This window comes from Podarcis pityusensis (genome assembly GCF_964106645.2).
Source record: "Podarcis pityusensis genome assembly, chromosome: 12".
NCBI lineage: Eukaryota > Metazoa > Chordata > Lepidosauria > Squamata > Lacertidae > Podarcis > Podarcis pityusensis.
In genome coordinates, this window is record NC_138037.1 from 1,609,475 (window position 1) to 1,620,215 (window position 10,741).

Here is a 10,741-nt window from a genome sequence, read left to right on the forward strand (position 1 = left end):
GGCAGCAGGAGGCCCCATTAGCTAAAGTGGTGCTTCAGGTTAAGAACAATTTCAGGTTAAGAATGGACCTCCAGAACAAAGTACTTAACCCGAGGTACCACTGTACGGACCTTTGTTGGCAAGGTGATGTCTCTGCTTTTTAAGATGCTGTCTAGGTTTGTCATTGCTTTTCTCCCAAGAAGCAGTTGTCTTAATTTTGTGACAGCTGTCACCATCTGCAGTGATCATGGAACCCAATAAAGTAAAATATCTCACTGCCAATTTCAATCCGTTACCCTCGAGGATGTGGACAGGCTGCTTGGATGAGTGAAACCGCCCACCTGTCTCCTGGATCCTTGCCCATCCTGGCTTATAAAAGCGAGCCGGGAAGGGCTGGGCAATGGGCTTCGTGGGGTGGTGAATGCTTCCCTCCATGAGGGAGCCTTCCCAGACTCACTGAAAGAGGCGGTTATTAAACCGCTTCTTTAAAAAACATCTTTAGATCCGGCCAATAAGGCAAACTATCGCCCAGTCTCAAATCTTCCATTCTTGGGCAAGGTGATTGAGCGGGTGGTTGCTGAACAACTCCAGGCACGCCTGGAAGAAGCGGACCATTTGGATCCCTTCCAGTCGGGATTCAGGCCTTATCACGGGACTGAGACTGCCTTGGTCGCACTGGTTGATGATCTCCGGCGGGCTAGGGACAAAGGTGAGAGCTGTTTCCTAGTTCTGCTGGATCTCTCAGCGGCCTTTGACACCATCGACCATAACATCCTTCTGGACCGTCTAGAGGGGCTGGGAGCTGGGGGCACTGTTATACAGTGGTTCCGCTCCTTCCTCCTGGGCCGTGTTCAGAAAGTGGTGGTGGGGGATGAGTGTTCAGACCCCTGGGCTCTCACTTGTGGGATACCTCAGGGTTCCGTCCTCTCCCCCATGCTTTTTAACATCTATATGAAGCCGCTGGGAGAGATCATCAGGGGGTTTGGGCTGGGTGTTCATCAATATGCAGATGATACCCAGCTCTACCTCTCTTTTAAATCAGAACCAGTGAAGGCGGTGAAGGTCTTGCCTGGAGGCGGTTGGAGGATGGATGGCGGCTAACAGATTGAGGTTGAATCCTGACAAGACAGAAGTACTGTTTTTGGGGGACAGGGGGTGGATGGGTGTGGGGGACTCCATGGTCCTGAATAGGGTAACTGTGCTGCTGAAGGACCAGGTGCGCAGCCTGGGAGTCATTTTGGACTCACAGCTGTCCATGGAGGTGCAGGTTAATTCTGTGTCCAGGGCGGCTGTCTACCAGCTCCGTCTGGTACACAGGATGAGACCCTCCCTGCCCACAGACTGTCTTGCCAGAGTGGTGCATGCTCTGGTTATCTCCCGCTTGGACTACATGGGGCTACCTTTGAAGGTGACCCGGAAACTGCAATTAATCCAGAATGTGGCAGCTAGACTGGTTGACTGGGAGTGGCTGCCAGGACCACATAACACCAGTCCTGAGAGATCTTCATTGGCTCCCAGTACATTTCCGAGCACAATTCAAAGTGTTGGTGCTGACCTTTAAAGCCCTAAACGGCCTCGGTCCAGTATACCTGAAGGAGCATCTCCAACCCCATTGTTCAGCCTGGACACTGAGGTCCAGCTCCGAGAGCCTTCTGGCGGTTCCCTCCCTGCGAGAAGTGAGGTTACAGGGAACCAGACAGAGGGCCTTCTCGGTAGTGGCGTCCGCCCTGTGGAATGCCCTCCCACTAGATGTCAAGGAAATAAGCAGCTATCCTATTTTTAAGAGACATCTGGAGGCAGCCCTGTTTAAGGAAGCTTTTAATATTTAATGCTGTATTGTTTTTAACACTTGATTGGGAGCCGTCCAGAGTGGCTGGGAAACTCAGCCAGATGGGTGGGGTATAAATAAATAATAATAATAATAATGAATAATTATTATTATTATTTAAAAGAGGATTGTACAAGAGGGGGGTTTCTTATGTTCTTTTCTACGTTCTTACGAGACTTGGGGGGGGGTCCCTTCCAACTCAGGAGGAAGAGACTGATTTCCACGAAGTGCTGCTGACCTGGAGGAACCTCTCAACTTCCTTCCTCAGTTGAGCAGATTTTGCTGAGGTATTTATTTTCATTATTGTATGAGATTTTTGAAAGGACTTGTGGCCTCTGCGGCAGTGTTATTCTGAAACCAGTTCCAAAAGGAGCGATGATTGTTGCAGATGTTCGAAGGGTCCTCCATGACATTCCAGTCACCAGTCTGGTGCAGGACATAAGCAGCAGAGCGTATTGTGGTTCAAAAAGAGAATAATAATAATAATAATAATAATAATAATAATAATAATATATTATTTATACCCTGCCCATCTGGTTGGGCTTCCCCAGCCACTCTGGGCGGCTTCCAACACAATATTAAAATACAGTAATGCATCAAACATTAAAAGCTTCCCTAAACAGGGAATTAGCTAACTCCTTCCTTTCTAACAGGAAGCAAGGGCCTGAAAGAGAGAGTTGTGCTTTGTGGAAATTGCTATGGGAACAATTTTTCATGGTTAGGATGACCTTCTCTAGTCTGGTGCTACTGAAACAGACTTGGTCACTCTGATAGCAGACTGCAACATTAATATTAACAGTACAAGACTAAAACACATCAACATCTATGTGTCCAGAAATGCTTGCCTGACAAGCATATTTTGAGCAGGAGCCCAAAAGGGAACAGTGAAGGTCAAGAGGCAGAGAGGAATTTCAGGGAAGAAGTGATCCTATCCTGACAAGAAGGCCAACTCGCTCTGAGAGCAGGGTTTGCCAGGAGTCTTCGGGGATTTCATGGTCTTCGAAGGATCCTGGGACAGACAAGGAGGGCTTGAGGACTTCATAACCTAGTACACCGCAACAGTAAATGCAGCGCTTTCTCTCTAGAAAAAAGGTTCCAGAACTGCCCCCTCAGTGCCCCCACACCCTGCGAGTTCTTCCACGGCAGGCTGTTGCTGCGCTCGTAGCAATAGGGACAAATGTAAAGTTCTGCACTTAGGCAGGAAAAACCAGATGCACAAATATAGGATGGGGCTTACTAGCAGTACATGTGAAAAGGATCCAGGGGTCTTAGTGGACCACAAGTTTAGCATAACTCCACAGTGAGATGCAGCAGTAAAAACAACAAAAAACTTAATGCAATCCTAGGCTGCATCAACAGAAGTCTAGAGTCCAGATGAAGGGAAGTAATAGTCCCACTCTCTTCTGCCTTGGTCAGACCTCACCTGGAATACTGTGTCCAGTTCTGGGCACCACAATTTAAGAAGGAGGTTAACAAGCTGGAAGGTGATTAGGATGACCTTCCCTGGTAGAATTCACAGGCATCTCTGTGGTGGGATGAACAGCTGGGTGCTGGAGGCACCTAATGCCCCATCAGGTGTGGTCTTGGTCTCCTTGAATGTGGGGGTAAGGAGACTCCTCTGAAGGAAGCCCTCCTTGGATGCAAAGACAGCTCCAACTCTCAGGCTCTTGTGAAGTCATCTCTGTGAGGGAAGACACATGAGTGGGTTGGGGCTGTTCAGATATTCTTGGATGACCCTGGGCTATCCTTTTGTCTGGTGCTACTGAAACAGACTTGGTCACCCTGATAGAGGACTGCAACGCTATCACAGTCCAAGTACATATTCCGGCAAGGCAAAAAGCCCTGGGGATGGGAGGCATGGGGCAGGGCCAGTGAGGGGGACAGCCTGAGGCCAGGCCAGACTGGGTCCTGCTGCTGCCGGGCTAGAGTTGCTGCCCTGTGCTGAGGTTCACCAGCCCTGGTGGACACTGGCATCGTGTGTACGTTTCCTCACATTTAAAAAACACATTTATCTAAATTGCTACAAAAAGGGAAAGAAATAGGAGCAAATGTTAGCAGCCTTGTCTTGTAAGCTGGACCCTGCTCTTCTCCCTTTTGGCAGCTTCGAGGTTTGGCTGGATCTAATGGGGAGAGTGCAGGGGGTTCAAACTGGGCTCTGCCAAGTGAAGTGAAAGCGGAAGAGGCGAAGGCACAGGAAGCTCAAGTTCACAGCCGGTCAAGGCCTGTTATAAGGAAGGTTTCTCCCCAGCCAGAGCATTTCCCAGAAAGGGAGAGATTTCCCCAGTGTAAATATATCCCACCCTACATCTGGTTAGGGTTTTCTGGTCAGGGGTGTGTCTGTGTGTGTGTTGGAGAAAATAATAATTTCTCTTCCAGCTAAGCCATCTTGCTGGGAAGTAGGAAAAGGGGGCTAAAGAAATAGGGAGAGGAAAGGTTTTTATTGCAATTCACCTTCTGAAGTCTGAAGCTGAAACCCAAAGTCTTTCTCCATGCAGAAAACCTCTAAGGAGGACAGCTCCCAGGGTCACCAGTGTCCCCAGATCCCAAAAGCCCTCAGGGACCTAACTCTGACACCCACAGGATCTGGTGTGAGTGTCCTTAGCCCCCCAGAGCTGGAGTGCAGAGTGGGCTTTGCCCGGCAAGCAAGGCAGGGAGCTTAAAAGCTCTTTCTGCGCCAGGTCCACCTGGGTTATTGGTACAAAAGGAGCGTTTAAGCTTTCCTCTCCGCCTTGCTTGCTGGGCCGGGCTTGCTCAGCATGCAGTCTCTGGGAGTACTGCAGGTTCCCTCTCTCTTCCCCTCAGCCGTTAGCAACAGGAGGGATCCAAGGGTTTGAATATAAGGTAAAGGTGGGTAAATGACCCCTGGATGGTTAAGTCCAGTCAAAGGCGACTATTGGGTTGCGGCGCTCATCTTGCTTTTCAGGCCGAGGAAGCCGACATTGTCCGCAGACAGCTTTCCGGTTCATGTGGCCAGCATGACTAAACCGCTTCTGCCACAACAGAACACTGTGCCTCTTTACCTTCCCGCCACAGCAGTACCTATTTATCTACTTGCACTGGCATGCTTTCAAACTGCTAGGTTGGCAGGAGCTGGGACAGAGCAACGGGAGCTCACTCAGTTGCGGGGATTCGAACCGCTGACCTTCTGATCAGCAAGCTCAAGAGGCTCAGTGGTTTAGACCACAGCGCCACCTGCCTCCTGCCTCCTGCTTCTGCCTGCACCTGCCTTTCCCTGGTAGCTGAAGAAGTGTGCATGCACACGAAAGCTTATACCCACATCAAACTTAGTTGGTCTCTAAGGTGCTACTGGACAATTTTTTATTTTTTTGGTTTTAATGTACTTCAACTGCGTCAGACCGACACGGCTACCTATCTGAATCTGCCTTTCCCTGTTATGAGATGGGAGGTCGGTGCCATTTAAATCCCAGGGACTCAAAGCCTTCCCTTACATTTGCCACCCAATTTATGCCCCTGAGATTTGTTTGTCTCCTGTGAAAATGCACATCAGGAATGTGAGCAGCTGCTAGTGACCCATCTACTTCATGGGCCACAGCTAAAAACACCCCCCACCTCCAGACTAAAATACAAGCCATTCATTCAGTCATTCATTCATTCATTCATTCATTTATACCTCACATATTCTATTCCCTGAAAACATGCCTTTTGGCTTTCACAAAAGTCTGCATAAAAAATGTGAGAGGCACACTCAACATATAAAAGCAATTTGAAATTAAACGCTAAGCACTGACAGGATTCAATGGGAGAAGAAACCGACAATCCCAAGCAGCAAAACAGCAAACTGCAACTACAAAAAATGATTCCCCCCCCCCACCATATATATATATAAAATCCAGTAAATTTTATTTTGTTTTGTTTCACAAAACGTTTCCAAGGATCCATTATATTAAGCCGCCGCCGCGCTCGGGGAACGGTTCCACGTTAAGGGATTGAAAAGGAATCGCGGCGACATTTGGGAGCAAGATCAGTGGCGTAGCGTGGGGGGTGCCAGGGGGGCCGGCCGCACCGGGCGCAACATCTGGGGGGGCGCGCTCGCTGCCTCCGGAGTCGCCGAAGAGCCTCGGGCGCAGGCTGTAGCAGAGCCCCATGTCTCGTGGAACCGACGAGCTGTGCGCGCGCCCGGGCTGAAGGCGTCCGGCAGGCAGCGGCTCTCAGCCCCGCGCGTCAGGGCCGCGGAGGACGTGCCAGGCAGCCCCTCCTCACAGCCCCGCCTCCGCTGCTGCTGCTGCAGCTGCTGGGCCATGTTGCATTTTCCTCGCCTCTCTGCCCCCCTCCTCCTCCGGGCAAGCGGCGTGGTTTGGGCGGCAGCGCCAGCAGCAACTCGACTCAGATCGGCAGGTTAGGGGTTGGGGGGGGCGCAAATTACTTGCCTTGCCCCGGGTTAGGGGGCGCAAATTACTTGCCTTGCCCCGGGTGCTGACAACTCACGCTACGCCGCTGAGCAAGATGAGGCCACCAGGGAGGTTCCCCCCCCCCGTCCCCGGGTATTTCTGGAAGCCCCGGACGCGGAGAGACGGAGACGCGTCACTCAGACGGGCTGCAAATTCCTCGGTTGGGCACGAGGGGAAGATTTTGCAATGCTCCGTCCGGGCAACGGAGACGCGCCTCCCCCGCCGCGCGGCACTTTCACTTTCACTTTCACCTTCCGCGGCGAAGTTCATCTCGTGCTTCTTTGAAGTGCAGGAAACAACTAAAACGTGTTAAAGGCTGTCCGGGAACAGTAGCAGCCGTGGCTGAGTCCAGCAGACAATCTAGAAGATAAAGGATTTGGCAGACTTCGTCGCCCTCTGCTCTTATAAGCAGGGATGAGAACCCAGAAGCGCCTTAAAATTAAAGTTACAGGCGGGGGTCAGCGACCTTTTTCAGCTGTGGGCCCGTCCACCGTCCGTCAGACCATGTGGGGGACCAGCATATTTGGGGGGGGGGGAGGAACGAATTCCTCTGCCCCACAAATAACCCAGAGATGCATTTTAAATAAAAGGACACATTCTACTCAGGTAAAAACACACTGATTTCCGGACTGTCCGTGGGCCGGATTGAGAAGGCGATTGGGCCACATCTGGCCCACGGGCCTTAGGTTGCCTACCCCTGGTCACAGGGATGTTCAGTGCTTCTTGGCTCTGAAAGGGGAAAGACCCCGATCCCCTTCACCTGTGCCAGCTAAGAAAGCAGTGGGTGCTCTGAGGTTGGGGGGACGGATAGGGAGGGAGGGTCTTATGGCATGTACCAACCCCCCCCCCCGGCCGCCACAAAGTTCACGTGGTGACTTGGGCTCCGTCACTCTCTTTTCTTAAAAAAAGTTTTTATTCAATTTTCTCTTATCATCACAAATAAATCATAATCATGTATACATAGGATTCTCTGAATCCCTGGACTTTCCTCTGCCTCCCCCCTCCCTGGTTTTCATTGTTATGCTGGGATTTTTTTGCCCACGTGCTGTTTGATGCAGCTTCCCACAAAAGCAATTAAGAAGTTTGCCGAAGGCCAAGAAGGCTGAGCAGAGGGAGTTATTCTGCTTAGAGATACGGGGCCTCTGCTATTGGTCGAGGTCTCCACATAGGCATGATGGCTCATGACCTTCCTTGTTCGTTAGGTTGTTGGTCAGTGGTGTTCTGAGAGTCGTTTGGAGTTTGTTAAGAGAGAGAGTTAAGATCAGTATCTGTATCTTGTATAGAGTAACTTGTAAAAGGTAAAGGGACCCCTGACAATTAAGCCCAGTCGCGGACAACTCTGGGGTTGCAGCGCTCATCCTGCTTTACTGTCCGTAGACAGCTTCCGGGTCATGTGGATAGCAGGACTAAGCCGCTTCTGGCGAACCAGAGCAGCGCACAGAAACGCCGTTTACCTTCCCGCTGGAGTGGTACCTATTTATCTACTTGCACTTTGACGTGCTTTTGAACTGCTAGGTGGGCAGGAGCAGGGACCGAGCAACGGGAGCTCACCCCGTCATTGCGGGGATTCGAACCGCTGACCTTCTGATCGGCAAGTCCTAGGCTCTGTGGTTTAACCCACAGCGCCACCCACGTCCCCTATTAGTAACTTGTAGAGTCTGCTGCAAATAATAAACACCTCTAAGTAATCAAGTTACTGGTAGCAGCGTCTTGTTCCTGCTTCATCCTTCCTGCCTGCAACTGATTGCTTCTGGAAGTCTGCGTATGCTCTGCTATATTCCACTGGGTCTGGCTAAGATCCTGCAACAGGTTAAAGTTGTGAAACATCAATACGTTATTCTTTTCCAACTGCATCTTACAACGTTCTCCATATTTTCTCAATACGCTCGAGGTACCACTGTACTCAGTTCTCACCACAGTTCTGGCTACACTGCAAGTGTTTGTTTGTTTTATAGAATCCTGCCAATGTTTTTAATTGTTGACAATATTTTTTAAAGTAACTTATAAATTTCCCCCGTTCTTTATTAAATTTATTATCTTCTTGATCTCTGATCTTCCCAGTCATTTTCACCATTTCAGCACAGTCCATCTTTATCAGCCATTCCCGTCACTCTCTCTCAGCCTAATCTACCTTGGAGGGTTGCATATTCTCCAATATTCCTACGATGAAATTAGGGATCTCCTCCTCCTCTTCTTCCTGTCCATCAAGCCACAACATATATAAAAACATAATAAGACAATGGACATTAAAAGAATACTGGGCTACCTTCAGATGTCTTCTAATGTTGTATAGTTCCTTATCTCTTTGGTTCCGGGGTCACATAACTCCAGACCCTCCAACGTTTCTCCAAAGAAAATAGGGATGTCCTAAGGAAAAGCAGGACATTCCAGGAATCAGAAACTGGGATGGGTTCTGTAAATCCAGGACCGTCCCTGGAAAATAGGGTTGTCTGGGTCTGGTGTTGTTTATATTTTGATTATGTATTTTGTGGTTTTATATTTTGATTTTATTCTGTGAGACCTCCAGGTTTAGGGCGGTATATAAATAATAAATAAAATAATAATAACCATGCATGGTGTCTTGAGGAAAGGTGGATTATTAATAGTAGAAAAAGAATAATAAAATAAAGTCCTGCTACCCATTTCAGCTCTTCTGTTTCCCTGCCCCTCTCATTCTGGTAGTCTTCTAATATGCTTCTTAAGAAGCAGTAAACAGAGAATGGTAGAGTTGAAAGGGGCCATGAGGGTAATCTAGTCTAACCCCCTGCCATCATGAGCATAGCCAATTTTTTGGGGGGGAGGGCAGGATTTTGTTAGGGGGGCAGAACAGACGTGATTACTACTACTACTAATTTATTTATACCCTGCCCATCTGGGTGGGTTTCCCCAGCCACTCTGGTGGCTCCCAACAGAATTAAAAGCACAATATAACTTCAAACATTAAAAACTTCCCTAAACAGGGCTGCCTTCAGGCGTCTTCTAAAGGTTATATAGTTACTCATCTCCTTGTCATCTGATGGGAGGGCGTTCCACAGGGCAGGCGCCACCACCGAGAAGGCCCTCTGCCTGGTTTCCTGGATCTTCACTTCTTGCAGGGAGGGAACTGCCAGAAGGCCCTTGGAGCTGGACCTCAGTGTCTAGGCTGGACGATGGGGGTGGAGATGCTCCTTCAGATATACTGGGCCGAGGCTGTTTAGGGCTTTAAAGGTCAGCACCAACACTTTGAACTAAGAGGGGGTGCTCCAGTCCCAATATCAGTCTTGTACCTGTGGCTGTGCTCTCCCCCACCTCATTTAACGTCTGCTCTGTTTTCACTCTGTGGTCTCCCTGCTCCCATCTGAAATTCAGGTTTCAACCTGCTCTGTAGGAAAATGAGCCATGCCGCTCCAGTTAAACTCTCCACACTCAACCAGCTATATAAAAAACAAACAAGCCCACACACTGCCATCCAACTTTTTATTTGAATAGCTTCTCGAAATAGGTGTGTTTCCTGGAAGGTGACCAAGGAAGCGGGTTCTGAAAGGGAGTGGTGACAAGTGGTTGGAGGTAAACACAGATAAGTGTTTGGGAGTGTGGACACGCACACACTTGTGGAAGAGCAAATGGTTGGAGGAAACACACCTCCCTCTGTATTTGGCTGTTTGCCCCCCACCCCAGAGCCAATCAGGGTGCTTAGAAACACGGTAAGTTGTTTTAAAAAACTTGTGAATTTGTGTTGTCCCTTTCTCATCCCTGGCACAGGGACTTTTCAGTGACTCATAGCCTGTGTGCACACAAAAAGAATGCTTTTAGTTTCACCCAGGCCAGAAGTGCAGCCAGTATTTGTGTGTGTGTGGGGGGGCGGGCGGAAACCCACCTGTCATTATCCTCTGTCTGGCTCTGTATAGCAGATTCAGAATGAAATGTCTCAACAACAGTTGTTTTAAATTGCTTTTTCTTTTATTTTTACCCCAAGTGCTCAGAACAACCTGCCCAAATCTTTCTACAATTTATACTTTTTGTTAAATATTTTCATTCTTTTACTTGATTTTTTTTGGGGGGGGCAGCTGCCTCACCCCAACCCCTGGCTACATTCATGGAGGGGAATGCATTTGGAAGATGAAAAGGAATGAGTGGGTATGTTTCACCTGAAAAAGAGAAGACTCAGAGGTGATGGGACAGTCATGTTTGACTAGCTGGAGCGCTGCCACTTAGACGAGAGGAGGGAATAGAAGCTTGGCCGGTTTTTTGGTTTTTTGTTTATAATTTTTATTAAATCTTCTGTTTTACAATTTAGAATATTCATTTAAACAACCTTAAAATACTGATGACTTCCCTTCTTCTCTTCCCATGGTTCATTTTGCATAACATAAATCCCCACATATCTTATATAAATTAAACCATTCAGTATTCCATTATTACATCAATCAAAACTTATTTACATTGTTGAATTTATCTTAATGCAGCCAACGTTTTCAGGTGTACACAATCCCCTCCCCCAATACCTCCCAGTCTTCTTTAAATATACAGTCATACCTTGAGCTGC

General features: G+C 48.6%; 1 protein-coding gene across 1 annotated transcript in view; it reads right to left on the bottom strand.

Annotated features, from left to right (window-relative positions):
• The window catches only part of LOC308459763 (uncharacterized protein), a 125,594-nt gene that overhangs the window by 71,487 nt on the left and 43,366 nt on the right, over nt 1-10,741 (bottom strand). The gene's annotated exons all lie outside the window — the stretch shown is intronic.